We start from the raw sequence: 22,124 nt of genomic DNA, 5'->3' as shown, positions 1-22,124 counted from the left end.
TTCAACATGGCACCTCATGGCAAAGAACTCTCTGAGGATCTGAAAAAAAGAATTGTTGCTCTACATAAAGATGGCCTAGGCTATAAGAAGATTGCCAAGACCCTGACACTGAGCTGCAGCATGGTGGCCAAGACCATACAGCGGTTTAACAGGACAGGTTCCACTTAGAACAGGCCTTGCCATGGTCGACAAAAGAAGTTGAGTGCACGTGCTCAGCGTCATATCCAGAGGTTGTCTTTGGGAAATAGACGTATAAGTGCTGCAAGCATTGCTGCAGAGGTTGAAAGGGTGGGGGGGTCAGCCTGTCAGTGCTCAGACCATACGCCGCACACTGCAACAAATTGGTCTGCATGGCTGTCGTCCCAGAAGGAAGCCTCTTCTAAAGATAATGCACAAGAAAGCCCGCAAACAGTTTGCTGAAGACAAGGAGACTGAGGACATGGATTAATGGAACCATGTCCTGTGGACTGATGAGACCAAGATAAACTTATTTGGTTCAGATGGTGTCAAGCGTGTGTGGCGGCAACCAGGTGAGGAGTACAAAGACAAGTGTGTCTTGCCTACAGTCAAGCATGGTGGTGGGAGTGTCATCGTCTGGGGCTGCATGAGTGCTGCCGGCACTGGGGAGCTACAGTTCATTGAGGGAACCATGAATGCCAACATGTACTGTGACATACTGAAGCAGAGCATGATCCCAGCATGTGTTCCAGCATGATAACGACCCCAAACACACCTCCAAGACGACCACTGCCTTGCTAAAGAAGCTGAGGGTGAAGGTGATGGACTGGCAAAGCATGCCTCCAGACCTAACCCTATTGAGCATCTGTGGGGCATCCTCAAATGGAAGGTGGAGGAGCACAAGGTCTCTAACATCCACCAGCTCCGTGATGTTGTCATGGAGGAGTGGAAGAGGACTCCAGTGGCAACCTGTGAAGCTCTGGTGAACTCCATGCCCAAGAGGGTTAAGGCAATGCTGGAAAATAATGGTGGCCACACAAAATATTGACACTTTGGGCCCAATTTGGACATTTTCACTTAGGGGTGTACTCACTTTTGTTGCAAGCGGTTTAGACATTAATGGCTGTGTGTTGAGTTATTTTGAGGGGACAGCAAATTTACACTGTTTCACAAGCAGTACACTCACTACTTTACATTGTAGCAAAGTGTCATTTCTTCAGTGTTGTCACATGAAAAGATATAATCAAATATTTACAAAAATTTGAGGGGTGTACTCACTTTTGTGAGATACTGTATATATATATATATATATATATATATATATATATATATATATATATATATATATATATATATATATATATATATATATGTATGCCATAGGTGTGACATGTGTTTGCGTGATTGCATGTCCAGCTTTAGTCCCACAGGAGTTAGTTAACCGAATGAGTGTCAGGTGCCGGTGGTCATGTGACTGTGAGGCAGAGGCGCTGTGGCTGCTGTGAACTGGAGTCCTGAATTCCTTCTGGCGATTCATAACACTACTTAACTGAACGTCAGCAAAAGAGGACAGCCTGTAATTTTAAAACTTCAGGGAACAGAGGTGAGACCAGTTAGACAGGGTTTACAGGAAATTACATGGAAATACTTGTGTCTTATTGGCTGACAGTCTCTCAGTTCTGCCAAACGGTAGTTCACACAGTCAGTGTGAAGAAAAATGGATATACACAGTAACATCCTCTGACACTGAGAAGGAATACAAGGTGTATAAAAGTCTATACGAGTTCCAAGTTACGTGAACATGATATGAGTAGAGCATAAGGACAGCTAATGTACCTTGCATGGCACTGTAGCAGCTAAACCCATATAATGATAGCTTAGTTGTGCCTCCCCTTGGCATGATATGAGCAGAAATGAGTTTGGCTAGCGAGACCAAACTAGCATAATCTTGAGTTAAATAGCCAAAAAAGTGTACATTTTATCGCTCTGGTAGTCTTACAAACAGTGATAACACCCGAGGCAAGTTTTATGATAAATCCAACTTTTTGTCCAATTTTCACTTTTTTTAAGCAATTAGCCCTCACATGCAAGAAAGAAATTCATGGAAACAGTCTATTTACTATCAAACAGTATGATTTCTTAGAAAATGCTCAGGACTACCTGGAACTGGAGAAAGTTCATGTGTGGATTAAAACATGATAAAGCCCAGCCTACTCAAAGCTCAAATGTAAGAGTTTTTGGGTTTTTTTTTTAAATGAACATCTGAGGAGATATAAAGGAAACTGAAAAGCACAAAGAAGAGCAGGTTTTGTAATTGTAACTTGTAGTTATAAAATGATGATTGCAAATATGTAAAACTGATTTTACAAAAATAAAAATAGAAAAAACTAATTTAATAGAATTTCTTAGAAAATATAAATATGTTAATGCCCATTAAATTCAACCTGATCCATGAAAATCTATCACAACTGTGAACCAGATAAAGCAGTTATTCAAGATGAATGAATGAAACCTACTTGTAGAGGTTTTCTTCAACGGAACGCTGCCAAGAGTCACTTGAACTGATACCTTTAATAGAGTTATAGGTGTTCATTTGTTGTCTCTAATTTTCCAAAAAGCTAAACACAGCTAAGTTATATCATCAAGTACTTACATCAGTTTGAGGATGAAAAAATCACAGAGAGCCATGAATAGGAAAAGCAAGGGTTTATTACGAGATCCGCACAGAGGGACGTCCCAGAGTGATCTCAAAGTCCCCTGAAATGGCGCTCCCTTTTTATACAGTTGAAACACTCCTGGTTTGCCCAAAATACCCTTAAATGTGATATCTGGGTGATGTCCTGTCTGGGTTTTTTTTTTTTTTTTTTGCCCCAGACATCTCGAGACCTGTTGCGTTAGCACTTTTAAGTGCTTTGTTTTTTAAGACCAACTTCTGCTTTTTTTATGGCATGTCTGAACTGTTTTTGAGTGCGGATATTTATCACCTGTGTGCTTTTTCTCCTTTATCATGGTAACTGTATGCTTTTTCTGCATTGTTATTAGCATATGTACTGTATGATTTAGTAAAATTATCATTAGCCATTACTTTGTTATTCTGATTACTCTGGGCCTGTGTATGAGTGAGTTCATGCTCTTGGGTGTGTGTGCTGTGTGTTGCACTTCCTCTTTTTGGTCAGGCCCTAGGCCTTGCTATAATTATCTTTTAAGAGACACTGTCTATAAGGATGAGAGCGCAACTCTGTTCTTTCCTATATTCTCACTAAATTTTCATTCTCCATATTTTATTACCTTGTGTTTTATTTCTATCAAAAATCTTATCCAACACATTCTTGTAAGAATAGATTGGTTAATGAATAATCCTCACAGATTTTGGCATGCAACCAAAATAGCACATCCATCAGAATAAAACCAATTTTATCTTTATCTACATGGTGCTGATATACTTCCACACATTATTTTTCCATTAGTTTTAATTAGATGGGGTTGTTTTTTTTTTATTATTATAATTTTATCATTTGTGTTTTAGATGCATTGCAGCCACACTTTGCATATACTAAGCATACTAACACATGTTTTTGATTCTGATTATTCTGATTATGTAATGCTGTAATGTAATAGCGGAATGTAGTCATGAACAAATTTAAATTAAGGGCAGAATTTGCACTTAAGTAAAATATGTAGCGTTTACATATTGATATAATGACCATGTTACTACAATAAATTAAAGTTTGTAAGTGTGCATATTTCTATTTAATGAGATTAACATAAACCTGCTTTTATTTACCCATTTCTTTTTTGCAACTTATATATTTTACTTAAGAGGAAATTCTGCCATTACTTTAAATGCATTGATCCATTAATGATTTTATTCAGTGTAAAAGTCTTGGACAAAATAAAAGCATATACTTACGTTACTTCTGTACCACTGCTAATTACTACTTTTACAAGAACTGTATTTTGTCAGTGACTATAAGTATTAAATCATTTGCAATACAGATTCTGTATAGATATAACAAATGTACAATGCAAATACATACTTAGTACAGCCCCAATTCCAAAAAAGTTGTTACAGTATGGAAAATGCTAATAAAAACAAAGAGGAGTGATTTGTAAATGAACTTTGACTTGTATTTAAACAAAAAACATATAAAGACAAGGTATTTAATGTTTTACATAATCAGCTGCATAGTTTTTTTAATATTAACATTTATTTTGATATTGATGCAGGCAACACGTTCCAAAAAAGTTGGGGCAAGGGCTATTCAAGACAAACAGCAATGTGACAAGTTGAAACAGGTGAGGCAATCGTCTAATCATGGTAAATAAGGAGCCTCCAAAAAAGGCCTAGTCCTTCAAGTGCAAGGATGGGTCGAGGCTCGCCGATCTGCCAACAGATGCATCAGCAAATAATCCAAGACTTTGAGAACAACATTCCCCAAAGACATATCGATAGGATTTTGGCCATTTCACCTTCTACAGTACACAATATAATTAAAAGATTCAAGGAATCCGGTAAAATCTCGGTGCGTAAAGGGCGAGGCCAAAAACCATTTCTGAATGCGTGTGATCTCCGATCACTCAGACGTCACTATCTTAAAAACCATAATGAGTCTGTAATGGATATCCTGACATGGACTCTGGAATACTTTGGAAAACCTTTGTCAGTCAACACCATTTGCCACTGCATCCACAGATTCCAGTTAAGGCTTTACTACGCAAAGCAGAAGCCATACATCAACACTGTCCAGAAGTACCGCCGACTTCTCTGGGCTCGGTCTCATCTGAGATGGACAGTAGCACAGTGGAATTGTGTTTTGTGGTCCGACGAGTCGACATTTCAAATAGTTTTTGGACAAAACAGAGGAAATGGACCATCCAAGCTGTTATAAGTGTCAGGTCCAAAAGCCAGTATTTGTCATGGTATTGGGGTGTGTCAGTGCCCATGGCATGGGTAATGCAGAAACTAATAAACCATTACTGCAGAAAGATGGGGGAAAATTCCGCTTGCTAAACTTAACCAACTAGTGTCTTCACTCAGAGCCCAAACACTTTATAAGTGTTATTAAAAGAAAAGGTGATGTTACACAGTGGCAAACAGTCGACTGTCCCAATTTTTTTTGGAGTGCGTTGCAGTCATCACATTCGAAATTAGTGTATATTTTCAAAAATAAATAAAATTCACAAAGTAAAACATCAATTAATGTATTAATAATATGTTCCCTTTCAAAGGGAACTTCGACGTTGCATTTAGCAATACAGTATGGGAACGCCTTGTGCGCGTGACCGGTATCTGAAGCTTGTGTAAAATCATGCCTCTACTTATAGGCCTGCCATGATCAGGTGACTTGGCAATTAAGCGTGATGCATGATATATATATGACACCTGTGAACCACGCCGCCAGCCTTATTACCTTCAGCGAGACTGCATGTCTGTTGTTTGTGTGACAAAAAAAAAATGCTTTATTTCTACTCGATATTTTCTCAAAATCTCTTAACTTTTCTATCCTTTTTTTAGAGGAAAAGAGAGGTAAGTAATGAGTGAGAAAGAGTTCAAGAAGTGTGTAACGTACTCCCGTTTCATCACGGGGAAAAGTGCACAATCCTGGGTGAAGTGTTAGCGGTGTCGTATGTGATGGCGGCCTCGAGAGGCTGTGCATGGTAACGCCTACATTAAGCAGCTCGGCTCGCGACTCGTGCTCTTCTCGAAAAAAAAACGGAAGCCGAAGCGAGTTGGGTTTCAGAGCCTCGCGGATCTGGGCCAGCCACTGCCGAGGCAGCCAGCCGTCTCAGGTTCGGGGGATCTCTTATAGATCCGGAAGAGGAGCCGGAGACGAGCGCTGCTCTATCGCTTACTCTGTCTTCCGTGTTCGGCTCTCCGCTGGATTTTGGAACCCGCGTCGCGACTCCTCCTTCCGCTATGGAAAGCCAAAAGGTAAGAATTCCTCTCTGACTCCGAGGAGTTAGAAGGATGTGTTAAAAACTGAGAGCAGCATATAAAGAGCTGCTTGAAGTATTACCTAGTGAAAGTAAATCCCTCACACTTCAGAAACTCCCCTGTCTTCCAGAAGTTTATGACAAAATCTCAGGCTTCTGGGGGAAAACCACGCATAAGCCATATTCATAACCACACGATGTTGGATTATTCGGCCATTGTGGGAATGAACGGCATGGCTATTTAGCTATACTCAAGGTGGAGGAGGCGCTTGCGAGCTACCTCTCTCCACCAACGGCAGGTAATTACGGGGGCCGGCTTATGTCCAAGCCATGAAAGGCCACCGTGGCATTGGTGGGCAAGTCTATGCAGTAGTAGTCTTGCTTGTGGGTCACTGCAGACAGTGACAGGTTTGCGAGTATGGCAGCCCGCCAACCCCCGCAGACAGCCAGGGCAACCGGGCGGCCACAGTCACGGTCTGCTACTAGGCCTGATCTGAGAATGGTCATAAAGGCCAAGCAGGCAAAGAAAAGTGGTCCTGAGGGGCCGTGGAGGGATGTATCTGGGGACATGAGGTTGTTAGGGCAGGTAGCCCCCAGTGCTACTGTAGGGCCTCCCCTAGCCAAGGCGGTTCCCAAGTTTTCAGTGTTCTCTGGTCAGCGAGCTGTCATAGGGCAACGAAAATCTGATGCTTCCCTCCAATAGAATGTGGAATAGTTAACGTCACTAAAAGACCATCAGGCAGCGTGCAAACTACTGCCAAATGTGTCTCCATGGGTTCTGTCTACCGTAGAAAGGGTTACCAGGTCCAGTTATAGCTCGACCCCCCCGTTCACAGGTGTGCTCACCACAGCAGTCAGCACAGACCAGAGCCCAACGTTAGCACAGGAAGTAAGCTCCCTTTTGGACAATGGGGCCATAGAATATGTACCCCGTTCCTGAAGGTTTACAGCCATTATTTCCTGTTCCGCAAAAAAGTGGGAGTATGCGGCCAATTTTAGATCTGCGTCATCTGAACCATACTCTTCAGACATACAGGTTCAGAGGCTGACGCGCAAACTTATCGTGCCACAGATTCAGTTCGAGAACTGGTTTGTGGCGATAGATCTAAAAGGTGCATATTTCCACATAGGAATATCGCTAGCTTTATCCCCTTGCACCTTCACAACATGCATGGATGTCACTCTGGCTCCGTTGGAACTCCAGGGCATCTGTGTACCAAACTACCTTGACGACTGGTTAATTCTAGCACGATCCAGGGAGCTGGTGGTTCAACATCGAGATGTTGTTCTCACCCACATGAAGCATACTTGGGACTCAGGTTGAATCTCAGAAAAGTATGTTTTCCCCGGTGCAGTGGAAATAACCCCCTTTTCTAGGGGTTATAGGATTCTACTACGATGAGGGCGTATCTATCCCCAACATGCATAGTGTCAATCCTATCAACACTGAGCAAGATAAAGCTGGATCTTCGGAGACTTTTGGGTTGGAGTCCACACATGTGGCCAAGGTCACATCTGTATGCTGCTCCCCCCATCGCTCTGCTCCCACAAGCTCTAGCGAGAGTTCGCCAAGACAGTCTGCTAGTAGCACCTTTTTGGCCAGCTTGAACATGGTTCTGAAAGATAATATCCCTGCGAGATGGCACTCCTTGGGAGATTCCCGTCCACAGGGATCCACTGTAGACCCAGTAAACTGCGCCATAGCTACATCCTCTAACTTCGAGGTTCATGTGTGGTGTCAGATGGCTGAGGCCCATCTGCAGGCCGTGCATACCTTCCTGGGACCTTCTGTGGTCCTGGAAGGTCTGTCGGGTGCCCCATTCGAGCCCCTAGAGTGGACCTACTGTCTCAAAAGCCGGAGGGCTGATTTATCACCCTCGGCCAGAACAATGGAAACTGTGGGTCTGGCCACTGAGGGGCACCAGCTCATCTGGTCACACAACTAAGGTGGTAGAGACCAGGTTAAATGCTAGAGCACCATCCACAAGGAAATTGTATGCGCTCAAGTGGCGGCTTTTTGTCTTGTGGTGTGAGGAACATCAGCTAGACCCAGTGAACTGCGCAATAGCTACAGTCCTGGAGGTCTTACAAGAATGTTTCTCAGCAGGGTGGCTCCTTCTACAATCAGGGTTACGTGGCCGCCGTTTCGGCCAGCCATGCCCCTGTTGATGGAGCCTCTGTGGGGCAACATCCTCTAACTTCGAGGTTCATGCGTGGTGTCAGACGGCTGAGGCCCATCTGCAGGCCATGCATACAGGCCCCATTTGAGCCCTTAGAGTCAGCCTCTGAGAAGCTTCTGACTCTAAAGTTAGCTCTTTTACTGGCCCTGACATCTCTCAAGCGAGTGGGAGGTCTACAAGCTCTCTCTGTTGCCTCTTCCTGCCTTGACTTTACCCCTGGATTAGCCAAGGCCTTCCTGTATCCTAGGTCGAATTATATTCCTAAAGTGCCTACGTCGGCTGCCCACCCTGTGGTGTTACAGGCTTTCTGTCCTCCTCTGTTCCTCACACCGGAACAAGAGAGGATGCACCTGCTGTGTCCAGTAAGGGCTCTCTGTACTTACGTCCACCGCTCCGGCCAGTGGCGTAAGTCGGAGCAGCAACTAGTCTGCTTTGGCAGCGACAGTAAAGGTGATGCTGTGTCAAAGCAGCGCATCTCTACTTGGATAGTGGAAGCAATCTCTAGGGCTTACGACACGCGGTCTTGCCACGCCTCTGGGCATAAGAGCTCATTCCACGTGGGCGGTCGCCTCCTCGAAGGCTTTGTCCAAAGGGATATCCTTGCAGAATGTGTGTGCGGATGCAGGGTGGTCTACGCCACACACAGTCATTCGTTATTACAGCCTGGATATTCATTCCACCCCGGGCTCGAGTGTCCTGCAGTGACCCTCGGGCTTGGGTATTTTTGAACAGGCCGTACCCTCGGTATGACGGAGTGGGTATTCCCGTTCCCATACTGTTATGCTAAATGCAACGTCAAAGTTCCCTTTGAAAGGGGACGTCGGGGTTACGCATCTAACCCTGTTCCCTGAGAAGGGAACGAGACGTTGTGTAGCACTGTCATACCGGGGCAGGCCTGTGAATTGCGTCTTTGCTTCAGATAATAGGGGCTGGCAGCGTGGTTTACAGGTGCCAAATATATATTATGCGACGTGCTTAATTGCCAGGTCACCTGATCATGGCAGGCCTATAAGTAGAAGCATCATTTTACACAAGCTTCAGATACCACTCACGCGCGCTAGTCATTCCCATACTGTTATGCTAAATGCAACGTCTCGTTCCCTTCTCAGGGAACAAGGTTACATGCGTAACCCCAACATTTTCAATATAGTACAGGGTGAATTGGATTTTCAAATGACAATTTTGTTGGGTTTTTTTGCATATTCCATACTGTCCCAAATTTTTCAGAATTGGGGTTGTATATCAAACCATGTACTCCTAATATACAAGTATTACTACTAATAATTTCTGTAATATTTCAGTGTATTGCGCTCGCAGTACTCATTACATTTACATTTATTCATTTATCAGACGCTTTTATCCAAAGCGACTTACAAATGAGAAAATACAAACAAAGCGATATATCAAGCAGAGAACAATACAAGTAGTGCTACCATACAAGATCCATTAATTTAGTTCCCGAAGAAGCAAAGTGCGCAGAGTAGAGGTGTAAATTACAGAGGCTTTTTTTATGGGTTGGTTAGGTGTTCACGGAAGAGGTGGGTCTTTAGCTGTTTTTTGAAGATGGTGAGAGATTCTGCGGTCCAGACTGAGGTTGGAAGTTCATTCCACCACTGAGGAGCAGTTAGTTTGAATGTTCTTGAAAGGGACCTTGAGCCATGCTGAGTAGGTACTACTAAGCGTCGGTCATTGATTGATTGCCGATTGCGTGAGGGAATGTAAGCCTTCAGGAGAGAGTTGAGGTAGGAGAGTGCTGTTCCAGACAAGGTCTTGTAGGTGAGCATCAAGGCCTGAATCTGATGCGGGCAGCTACAGAAAGCCAGTGGAGGGAGATGAAGAGGGGTATGACATGGGTTCTCTTGGGCTGGTTGAAGACAAGGCGTGCTTCTGCATTCTGAATCATTTGAAGGGGTTTGATGGAGCTGGCCGGGAGGCCCAAGACTAGTGAGATGCAATAGTCCATTTTTGAGATAACAAGAGCCGGAACTAGTATCTGTGTAGCCTGTTCGGCGAGGTAGGGTCTGATTTTCTTGATGTTGTACAGGATTAACCTACAGGACCGTGCATTTGTTGAGATGTGGTCAGTAAAGGTCAAGCTGTCATCGAGAATCACCCCAAGGTTCCTGGCTGTCCTGGTTGGCTTGAGTGTGGTTGAGTCGAGCTGTACAGGGAGGTTGTGGTTGATTGAGGGACAGGCAGGGATGACAAGAAGCTCAGATTTTGCCAGGTTGAGCTTAAGGTGGTGTTCCCTCATACAGACCGAGATGTCCGACAGGCAAGCAGAGATACATGCAGAGACGGATGTATTGTCAGGCTGGAAGGACAAATAGAGCTGGGTGTCGTCAGCATAGCAGTGGTATGAGAAGTCATGAGACTAAATCACCTGCCAGAGATGTAGTGTAGATAGAAAAGAGCAGTGGACCCAGAACTGACCCCTGTGGAACGCCAGTTGTGAATTGCTGAGTTTCAGAAATACCTTCCATCCACGATACCTTGAAGGATCTGTCTGAGAGATAGTATTCCACACCGTGCAGAACTGGGAACACTGGAACTGTTCCAGTGATGCCCAGTACAAAACACTGTACATGTATACATACAGTATGTGTACTCGGCCTTTGTAAATACCTTAGTTTTGTTATTGAAATGCACTCAAGTAGTAATCATCATGTAGTTTTATAGTTCCATAAAAAGAAGAAACATTAACAGCATAGTTACACAAAGCAACAGCACTACACAAAAGGTGAAAGCAGTATCTTTTTGTTCAACAAATCCAATCACAGGTACGCAATATCAAAATTAGACCTATATCTTAAATTGTTTTTATTTACTTACAGTAATATTTTCATGGCACTAATATTTAGCTAGATTTTCTATTTCTTCTAAATACTGACCTCTAAAAAAATCTCCAACTTGTTTATATGTCAGAATAATTAACCACCGCCAACACAAATGACTGCATAGTGTATAATATAATGATATTGTCGAACCCTGCTAACCATGTACTCAATTTTAAGATGTATGCTTTCTGCACATTTTATCATAAATGTAATTAGAAAACTGATCAATAATTCACATTCTGAGGATGTAGTTAATCCACAAGGATACAGATTACAATTCCCAATAAAAATCTGGCCAAGTCTCACTGTATTTCAGTGGATAATCTCACCTGCATGCTGTAGATTTGTACATTAGAACTGCTGCTGTAATCTGTAAGACGGTTCTGTGCATGAAAATGCTCATGCAGTTCATTGGTGGAATTCATGTCCAACCGTACAGGTAAATTTTCATCTACTGAACAGAGCATATTATCTCGTCTCCTAACCCTTAAAAACAACATTTCATTGTTTTTTAAAATTGCAAAAGAATGCTGCCAGAGGTTACCTGACCAGGTTCCACCTCATGGAATTTTACAGATTTTTTTTTTTTTACAGACAAAACCTGCTTTACACAAAGAAATATAATGATTTTACAATTGCAAATGTGCAAATCAAAGACAAAATGCACATTCATTCATGCATCTTCAGTAAGCACTTGATCCTCATCAGGGTTAAAGTGGATCCAGAGCTTATCCTGGAAGGCAGGCAAGAATACACCCTGGATCAAACCAGGGAACCTGGAGCGTTGAGGTGACTACACTACCTGGTGCACTCGTGCATATTTTTACAGAACCCCTGTGACAATTACAATACTTCTTACAATTGCTCTAAACATTTGTAGCATTTTTTCTTTTTTATTTTTAAGCATTTTTTCATTTCTATCTCATGAAATTTCACATTTTTTTTTCCATTGGAAATTTTCACATAATGACATACAAACACCTTGTCATATCAAAGCAAACCAGCAACTCCATTTCCCAGGATGCACCACCAACTCCAAACATGGCCAAAGAGGACTACAATTCCCTACACACACGTTCACCTTCTCCAGAATTCTAATCACACACACCTGTTGCCAATCTCATACTCACTCACTCCATGCTATATAAGAGACTGTTCATACACTTAGTCTTTGTGAAGTATACACTCAGTTGCTTAGTCTCTGTTGTTATCCCAAGCCTTATATCGTGTTTGCTTTTCTGGTTTTGGACTTTCTTTAATCTCTTGACCTCGATATTCTGCCTTGCCTAGTTTATGCCTGTTTGCCTGATCATTTGACTCTTGCTTGCCAATGTACCTTGATTTCTGCCTGATCTTTTGGACTTGTTATTTTATTAAACTGCCACACCTGCAATTGCTTCCGTCTCAGCCTGCTTTACGTGACACATCCCAATATTGTTTTTCCCAAATTGTTATCAGAATCATTTTTTATATTGTTTTTGAAAGTTTATAAGAACAAATGTCATGAAACTAAGAAACCTGAAAGTGTGAACACCTCTGTCATGAAGATGTTCATGTGGCTGTCAAGTCCCTGAGATTTAGCTGTTACTATAGAATCAATAGCACATTAAATAGAACAAGCATGTTATTATAAAACCTATAAAAACCTTTATCGATGTTATAGAAAATGAATCCACACATTCTGACCAATGAGATAGACTTCAACAGTGATGTGTATAATGTTTAATATTAAATTTGAAGCTATTTCATAATATCAGTGAAGTTACACCTCTGATTTTAAGTACAGTCTTATCACCAACCAAATGTGCGTGCTTTAACCAGTGTTATGTAGAATGTAGTCTTTGAGTACACGGTCCTAAATGTATTCGTAGCACACTTAGTTAAAATAAATATTTTTAAAATAACATATTCAATATACATTTGAATACATTTAGTAAAGCCACATGCGAAACACCAATTAAGTCTCAATGATTTTCAGTTTATATGGGCATGGGTGGTTCTGACCAGGTACACAGTGGGGATCTGTCCATTCTTGGACACTAATATTATAACTACCTTATATTACTAAAACTATTTCTGTGACTACTGACATAATAAATATGAGTGTAATGGAATATGCTGAATTTTTCTGGAGTACCATCTGATAAATTACGCTTTAAAACATTAACACAAATAAGAGGATAAGAAAAAAACACTACCATATCATGGTAGTGTTGCTTTATGTGTTCCTGATCAAAGATTTTTTTTATTAAAGTGCTGATAAAAGTAACATGCTGTGCAAGCAGGGGCATGGTGCTGCAGTGTGTTCATTGTGAATGAAGGGTGTGGTCAGAGAAAATGAGTGGTAAGTGCAGAATTTGGCAAATGAACATGCTATGTTCAGTGAGTGGCGGCACGAATAAGGACAGGAGAGACTATGGGATGAAATGAGTCTCAAAATGATTAACAAATGCATGCACATCTATCCATGAGCTTGATAAATGTTGCAAATGCAGCTCACGATCCACAAACAAATGTCTTATAATTTGTGTCTGTGAAATTCAGAATTAAATGAATGTGCAACAATTTGTACAAATAGAGAAATATTTGTGAATGCAAACGTTCTATTTTGTATTAATGTATCATAATTTTTGCATGCAACAAGTAAAATGTGCATTTGTGGATAACGTGACACACATGCATCCACTGGCGAAATAGCTGGGACGGTATGGAAAATTTTTAAAAAAAGAACAATTCACCCTGTACTATATTGAAAAGACATTATTTGATGTTTTACTTTGTGAATTTTGTTTATTTTTGAAAATATACACTCATTTCAAATCTGAAGACTGCAACACACTCCAAAAGAATTGGAACAGTCGATTGTTTACCGCTGTGTAACATCCCCCTTTCTTATAATAACACTTATTAAGCATGTGGGCGCTGAGTGAAGACACCAGTTGGTTAACTTTAGCAAGCAGAATTCTTCCCCCAGTCATCCATTGTGCAGTTCTTGAGCTACTCAACTGTACGGGGCTTCGTTGCTTTTTTTTCGCTTCATAACGTGCCACACATTCTCAATCAGAGACAGGTCAGGACTGCAGGCAGGCCATGCTAGCACCTGCACTCTGTTTACAGAACCATGCGCTTGTAATCTGGGCAGAATGTGGTTTGGCGTTGTCCTGCTCTGGATGGATTTAATTCTGAATTTTGCAGACACAAATTAAAAGCAATTGTTTGTGGATAGTAAGATGCATTTGCAACATTTATCAACTTCACGGATAAATGTCAATGGATATGTTAGTCATTTTGAGACTAAATTCAAATTCAGAGTTGAATGCTATTTTAATTAACAGTATTTATCAGCTTGCTTCATTCACACTCAAGACTTAAAGTGACCTCAAGACAATATGTAAACTTCATCTTAATCAATTCACCATAAACATTTCATTTTGATGAACTGTGCAGGAAATTTATGCTTCAGATACAGCTATATTTAGTTTACGACATTTATTTTTCAAGAAAGTGTCTCTCAAACACTTATGGTATCTCTCCTGCTATGTTCATTGCACGCGGCCAATTGAGTGCATGATTCCGTGGTATCCCTGTTTAAAGGATGGTGCATGAACAAGTCTTTGCCGCACAGGCACAGGGGGTATTAAATGATTGGCAACTTTTCTCTGAGACAAGACCAAAGTCGCTTTCACTGAAGACATTTTTTAATGTCAATTGCTAGTCTGTGAATTGCAGTGTCTGCCTTGGGATGTGGAATTCAAACATTTCATGCTGTGGATGAAACCAGCATTCTTACCAAATATATTAACACAACAGTATCAACAACTTATCAGTCTATCTACTCTTGCAGATGACTATGTGCTTAGGCCAGCTCCATGTCCAATGAGGGATCACAAGCGCTTTGTAGAAGTGACTGCCAACTGCAGGTCAAGAAGTGCCTTCTTCTAGTAAATGTCATTGAACACTTTGACTACTTTCTAGGAGGCACCAAGGGGAGTGTCACTAGCAGCCAACATGGAGGCCACTGTATATCTTCACCACATTTTGCAGACATGGTTAATTTCCATTTTATTTTTTTTTTTGTAAGTCAAGTCATGACTTACCTCTATGGGAACTGTGTTGTGAGTTTTGTGGTCTCCCTCAATGCAGAACTGACACACACACATGTCTGGTCATCTCTACAGAACAGCTCCAGGGGTCTGTCATGTTTCTGACAGATGTAGTCCTCCAGGTTCTCCACAGGGTCGATCAGTTTGTGCCTTTTGAATTTTCCTGTAGTTTTATATAACAGTAGATGAGTGCACACAGTGCAGACAGGACTTTAGAGCTTCCAGCTTTTCCTCAGTGCAAGAGTCACACAGAACCTTTTTAGTCATGGAGAGAAGCGGATCTGCAGCGCTGCTGGATTTCACCTGAACTGACTTCTTAAATTGAGTAGCCAGTGCAGAGATAAATGTATTCACACGAAGCTCAAGTCTTTTGGGGAAGGCCTCTTTACAAACTGGACATTGGCATTGTGGACAGGTGTCCCAGCACTTTATAAGACAGACCTTACAGAAGTTGTGTCCACATGGAGTAGAGACGGGATCAATGAACACATCCAGACAGATGGAGCACTGGAGCTCATCTTCAGATAGGACACTACTAGAGGAAGCCATGACTGACAGAAGACACAGACAATGATGTGTACATACACTTGAAACAATTCACATATTTTTCTTGGATATCAAACAGAACAAAATAACTTGACTATACACTGTAAAACATTTACACTAAAATTTTCAGTGATTTACTGTCAGAACTAAGCCACCACAATTAGCTCAACTAGCTTGCACTGATTCAACTTCCTCCACCAATTAATTACTTGTGATAAGTGCAAGGTGTGTCACATTATGTGAAGAGTTGGGGAAAATAGAACCATGTAAACAAAAGCATCTGTTTTCCTATGAGTATTCAAGTGCACTTTAGAGGTCTACGAACTTTCAAATACTTGTTCCCAGTTCTAATATAAATCTTCTCTTTCACAGTCTGATGAACGTCACCAATGAATGTGGCAACCTCCCACTGATAGTAAGTCATATTTACTCAAATAATCTGATTTAAGATAAGATAAGATAATACTTTATTAATTCCCAGATGGAGAAATTAGGCAAATGACAATTTATTTTGTCATTTGTTAAATATGGTGTCTAATAATACTATTTTATTTTTATTTTTAGGATTATGAATGTGGCAGTGTAAAGAATGCAAACTGCAACTAGTTACAGGTATTTGTTGCTGCAGCATTTTAGGCAGTGTGTTTAAGGGGCAGTTATCTAGTCTGTTTTGAGTTAGACAAGTCATGAGGAAAATTAAAAATGGTTGAGGATCCTATAATGGACCATTTGAGATATAATAACAACAACAACAATAATAATAATAATAATAATAATAATAATAATAATATGTTTAATTTTGGGGGCACAGTGGCTTAGTGGTTAGCATGTGTGCCTCATCTCCAGGGTTGAGGTTTCAATTCCCACTGCAGTTCTATGTGTGCGGAGTTTGCATGTTCTCCCCTTGCTCTGGGTACTCTGGTTTCCTCTCCCAGCCCAAAGACATGCATTATAGTTGATTGGCATGTCCAAAAAGTGTCTGTAGTGTGTGAATGTGTGTGTGACTGTGCCCTGTCCTTGTGCCCCATGCCCCCTGAGATAGGCTCCATGTTCCCCATGACCCAGTAAGGATAAGCAGTACAGAAAATGGATGGATGGGTGTTTAATTTATATATTGACTTTCCAGAGCTCAAGGATGCTTTATAATATCAATACAATAAACATAAACAATGAACAATCATGGACAAACACAAAATGTGAAAAACAATGAACAATCAGAAACAGAAAATGAAAAACACAGTCACTGAGAGAAAATGCATAGCAACACATTAGGACAAATAATACTGAGCAAACAGATATGTTCCCTTTCAAAGGGAACTTCGACGTTGCGTTTAGCATAACAGTATGGGGAGCACCCTTGCGCGCATGACCGGTATCTGAAGCTTGTGTAAAATCATGCCTCTAGTTATAGGCCTGCCATGATCAGGTGACGTGGCAATTAAGCGCATCGCATGATATATATATATGGCACCTGTGAATCACGCCGCCAGCCTTATTACCTTCAGTGAGACTGCATGTCTGTTGTTTGTGTGACAAAAGATGCTTCAATTCTACTCTTATTTTCTCAAAATCTCTAAACTTTTCTATCCCTTTTTTAAAAAAAAGAAAAGAAAAGAGAAAGAAAGAATGACGGTTCATCACAGGAGGAGACAGACACGCTTTCTGTGTGAAGTGTTTGGCCGTGGAGCATGCAACAGCAGCCCTTGAGGGGTCTGTCTGTCAGCATTGTGAACATTTCACAATTAGGCAGCTCCACTCTCTTCTCATCCAAAGGGAGTTGGGTTTCAGAGCCTCGCAGATCTGGGCTGGCCGCTGACGAGACAGCCAGCCGGCTAAGGTCGTGGGGTTCTCGTATGGATTTGGAAGAGGAGACGGAGATGAGCGCACCTCTATCTCTTGCTTTGTTTTCCGGGTCCGGCTCTCTGCCTGACTTTAGCGCTCGCGTCGCGACTCCTCCTTCCCCTATGGAAAGCCAAAACACCAACACTGACTCAAAGGAGTTGGTAGAGGGTGCCATTGCACCAAAAACCGACAGCAGCTCTCAAGCTTATAAATAACTGCTTGAGGTGATTACTAAGGCAGTTGAAAAGTTGAATATAGACTGGCCCAGGGAAGAGGAAGTGGCTGGTAGCAGGCTGGATGAGCACTTCCTCTCCAGTGAAAAGAAATATAAATCTCCCTCACACCACAGAAAATTCCCCTTTTTCCAGAAGTGCATGATGAGATATCATGCTTCTGGAGAAAACCATACACTAGCTGTGTTTATAACCCCGTGACGTCTGATTACTCAGCCGTCATGGGGAGTGAGCAGCATGGCTATTTAGCGATGCCGAAGGTGGAGGAGGCACATGTGAGCCACCTCTCTCCATCAACGGCAGGTAATTTACTCAATGGCAACAACAGTGAGTACACCCCTAAGTGAAAATGTCCAAATTGGGCCCAAAGTGTCAATATTTTGTGTGGCCACCATTATTTTCCAGCACTGCCTTAACCCTCTTGGGATTGGAGTTCATCAGAGCTTCACAGGTTGCCACTGGAGTCCTCTTCCACTCCTCCATGACGACATCACGGAGCTGGTGGATGTTAGAGACCTTGTGCTCCTCCACCTTCCGTTTGAGGATGCCCCACAGATGCTCAATAGGGTTTAGGTCTGGAGACATGCTTGGCCAGTCCATCACCTTCACCCTCAGCTTCTTTAGCAAGTCAGTGGTCATCTTGGAGGTGTGTTTGGGGTCGTTATCATGCTGGAATACTGCCCTGAGGCCATGCTCTGCTTCAGTATGTCACAGTACATGTTGGCATTCATGGTTCCCTCAATGAACTGTAGCTCCCCAGTGCCAGCAGCACTCATGCAGCCCCAGACCATGACACTCCCACCACCATGCTTGACTGTAGGCAAGACACACTTGTCTTTGTACTCCTCACCTGGTTGCCGCCACACACGCTTGACACCATCTGAACCAAATAAGTTTATCTGTCTCATCAGACCACAGGACATGGTTCCAGCAATCCATGTCCTTTGCTTGTCTTCAGCAAACTGTTTGCAGGCTTTCTTGAGCATCATCTTTAGAAGAGGCTTCCTTCTGGGATGACAGCCATGGAGACCAATTTGATGCAGTGTGTGGCGTATGGTCTGAGCACTGACAGGCTGACCGCCCCACCTCTTCAACCTCTGCAGCAATGCTGGCAGCACTCATATGTCTATTTCCCACTGTTTCCCTGTTTCACTGTTTGTAGGACTTCCAGACTGATAAAATATAAAACTTTTCTAACTAGGCTAGTTTGATGTCGCTAGACAAGGGGAGGCACAGCTAAGCTATGATTGTATGGGTTTAGCTGCTACAGTGCAATGCAAAGTACATGATCTTTCCTTATGCTCTGCTCATATCATGTTCCCTTAAACTGGAACTAATATAGACTTTTACACAACTTGTTTTCCTGGTCAGCATCAGAGGATGTTACCATTTCAGTTTCAACCCCTTTCCTGGTTTAAAAAACATTGGCATACTTTTCCTCACACTGACTGTGAGCTAGCGTTTGGCAGAATTGAGAGACTCTCATCCAATAAGACACGAGTGTTTCCACGTATTTTCCTGTAAACTCTCTCTGACTGGTCTCACCTCCGTTCATTGAAGAAATAAAATTACAACACCGCTGTTTTCTTTTACTGATGTTCAGTTACGTAATGACAATCAACAAAAGTGGAGAATTATTCTGGGCTAAACTAAACTATTAATTTTAGTTAAATTAACTATGCTGTTAGTCAAACAGCATAAATTTTGCAAAAGGTGTATATTTTTATTGGAATTATAATATCTCACCCTTATTTTTTTCATAAATCTATTGTAAACTAGGTACACAAAATAGTTACCCTCAGGACCTTAAGGGCAAAAATCTCCCCATTGAAACCCGTTCAAACTGCAATATTTAATCTTCATCACTTTTAAGCATAAAACCATGCATTCTGTGTTGATAGGCTTTTATTTTGTTGATCAGATTTCAAAACAATGAATTTTGTAAAATATATATATAAAAATAAAAATAAAAAATAAAAACATTTTGAAATGTGTAGTATTTTCTCAGGTGTAGCCTCTGGGGAAAATCCATGCTTTTCCTTTTTTCTTATTCTGCTGTCTTATAGAGTGCCACAGAGAAACCGAATAAATGATGCAGATATAATTGTGTTGGTGTGCGTGTGTGGATATCAGAATTGTGGTTTGTATGTGTGTACTGAATATTTGTTGTGTGTGAACATTTTGAAAGAAAGAAATTATATTGTACTGGAAATCACAAATCCCACCCATGTATATGAGTCAAAGAAGGTTCCTTTGAAAATTTTTGCATTATGTAAAGAAACTGCCATTTAAAGGGTTAAAATTCTGAAAACTAATGAATGTTTGGTAATTATGATAAGAACTAATGCTGGTAAAAAAATGGAAATCACTGCAAGTGGAAAAAAAATATTATAATATATCTATGACAGTTTTTTGACATGTACCTTTTTGTCCTTTATGGACCTGAGTGGTAGGTTGTTGTTTGTTTTAAATCTGACACTGCATGAAAAATATGAATGCATCAAAATTAATGTTGTTGTTAATCATTGACATATCAAAGACTGTAATAATCAAAGAAAAAAAATCTTCTTAGCATTTAATATATGGAAAATAATGACATGTAATAATGGCATCTGTGGCATTATGTAAAGAAAATAGCATTTAATGGGTTACAATTCGGAAAATATATGAAAGTTTGGTAATTATGATTAGAACTGCTGCTGGTAAATAACTAAATAAATAACTAAATAAATAAATAAAAATCAACATCAATGAAAGTGTTAAAAAGATTAATATATAATATTTTTATGACAGTTTTTGGACATGGACATTTTTGTCTTCTATGGACCTATATGTGTAACTTTTTTTAATTGACGCACAAGGGTTAAAGAACAAACACTGCAATCAAAAAAGATAGGCTTTCTAAAGAGTTAATGGTTCTAGATTTATTCAAGATTTCTACTAAGAATAAAGCCTTACCTGTATGATTGTACAAAGGAACTTTAGGTGTTCCTCCAAAGGGCCATGAACAACTGAGTGAAACCTGAGTAAAACATAATTTTAGTTTTTTTACTTTTGCACTTTCTGAAAATTACCAAGACATTTTTGAATTTCCAAACAACAAACACACCTTAAACCTGTGTGAGAGGTAAGGAAGGTGGCAGTACTGTCTGTGATCGCATTTGACCTTCAGTCATTCAACCTTAACCCAGTCCACAATAAACAATTAAGGCGTTCGTTCGGGAGGATGGAGAACCTACCAAAATGGAAGAAGGAGCTGCCGGATACGAGGATAGAACCCCGTTCGAGAGCGAAAGCCCACGGCTGGACCTCCCACATGTAGGCAACAAAGAAAGAGACAGGGAACTACAGGAGTACATGAAAAACTGGACCCACACTCCGGGGTGGCCGGAGCACGGGGAGTTTCCCACCAGCACTAGCACCCCGAGGCCAGGGTCACAGCCGATGGTGCTCAAGCAAAGAGACAAGAAACTGGAGGAAATACAGGACCAAGAGGAGCATAGGACCAGTGAAAATCAAGAAGGTCGTAGGAGTGAGAGAGGGCACGAGGGTGAAAACAGAGCACAAGGGGCTCCACGCACTAGAGGAGGAGAAAAAGGGGAGCCGAGAGACAATGAGGGGCGGGTGGTCCATATAGAGGGGGGTGTGGTGCTCTCCCCATATGCTATCAAGGAGGATAAGGAATTGGAGGGCAGGATTAGACGGCTGGAGGACGGGATACCATACAGCGTGGGTAAAATGGATGAATTGAAAAATCTTGCAGGTCAAGCATTCCAAATGGCGATGGCTGTGAAAAATAATTATGCGCACAAGCCCCGTTTGGGAGAATCAAAATCACAGAGGTTGAGAAGAGCACTGAACCAGTCAGTAGGAAAACATGTAAAGAGCCTGAGTAAGGCCTCAAAGGTCCTAATATACCAATAGCAGAAGAAGAAGCAAGTGAGTTCAGACATGGATCTGGACGAACAAGGGGGGACTGAGAGCGAGGGGACTGAAACAGACGACGAAGGAAAAGTTGAACAGGACGTCAGTGAGGAGGAGGACCCAGGGGCCACCCACCCGATGAAAACGGAGCCTAGTGAAGCTAGAGCACTACGGAGCAGGGCAACCCCGAGGCCCCTAGTGAGATTCCAACCTGGTATCACAGCGGCTCTGTACTTAGCGCATTCCCGCTCCCAGTCGGAGCCCAGCCTTAATCAGGTTGGGCCACTCCCAGGTCAGATGCCTCTCATGGTTAAAGGAAAAGCCCTACATTATGCACCCTGGAGTTTCATGGACCTAACTGGCCTGATCCAATGACTACCCAACATGTGTGAAGGGGGGCAGAAATGGATTACACAGTTCAAGGAAAAAACATCAGGACAGCACCTGGCGATTGGCGATATCAAAGCCATTTTCTGCCAAACAGTGGGCAAGGGACGGGCTGAAGAGATTTTCGATATGGCAGAACACAGGGATTTCATAGACGACCCCAAGGCCGACGCCATCCCG

Source organism: Ictalurus furcatus, chromosome 9 (genome assembly GCF_023375685.1).
Source record: "Ictalurus furcatus strain D&B chromosome 9, Billie_1.0, whole genome shotgun sequence".
Lineage (NCBI taxonomy): Eukaryota > Metazoa > Chordata > Actinopteri > Siluriformes > Ictaluridae > Ictalurus > Ictalurus furcatus.
Note: the sequence above shows the minus strand (reverse complement) of the source record.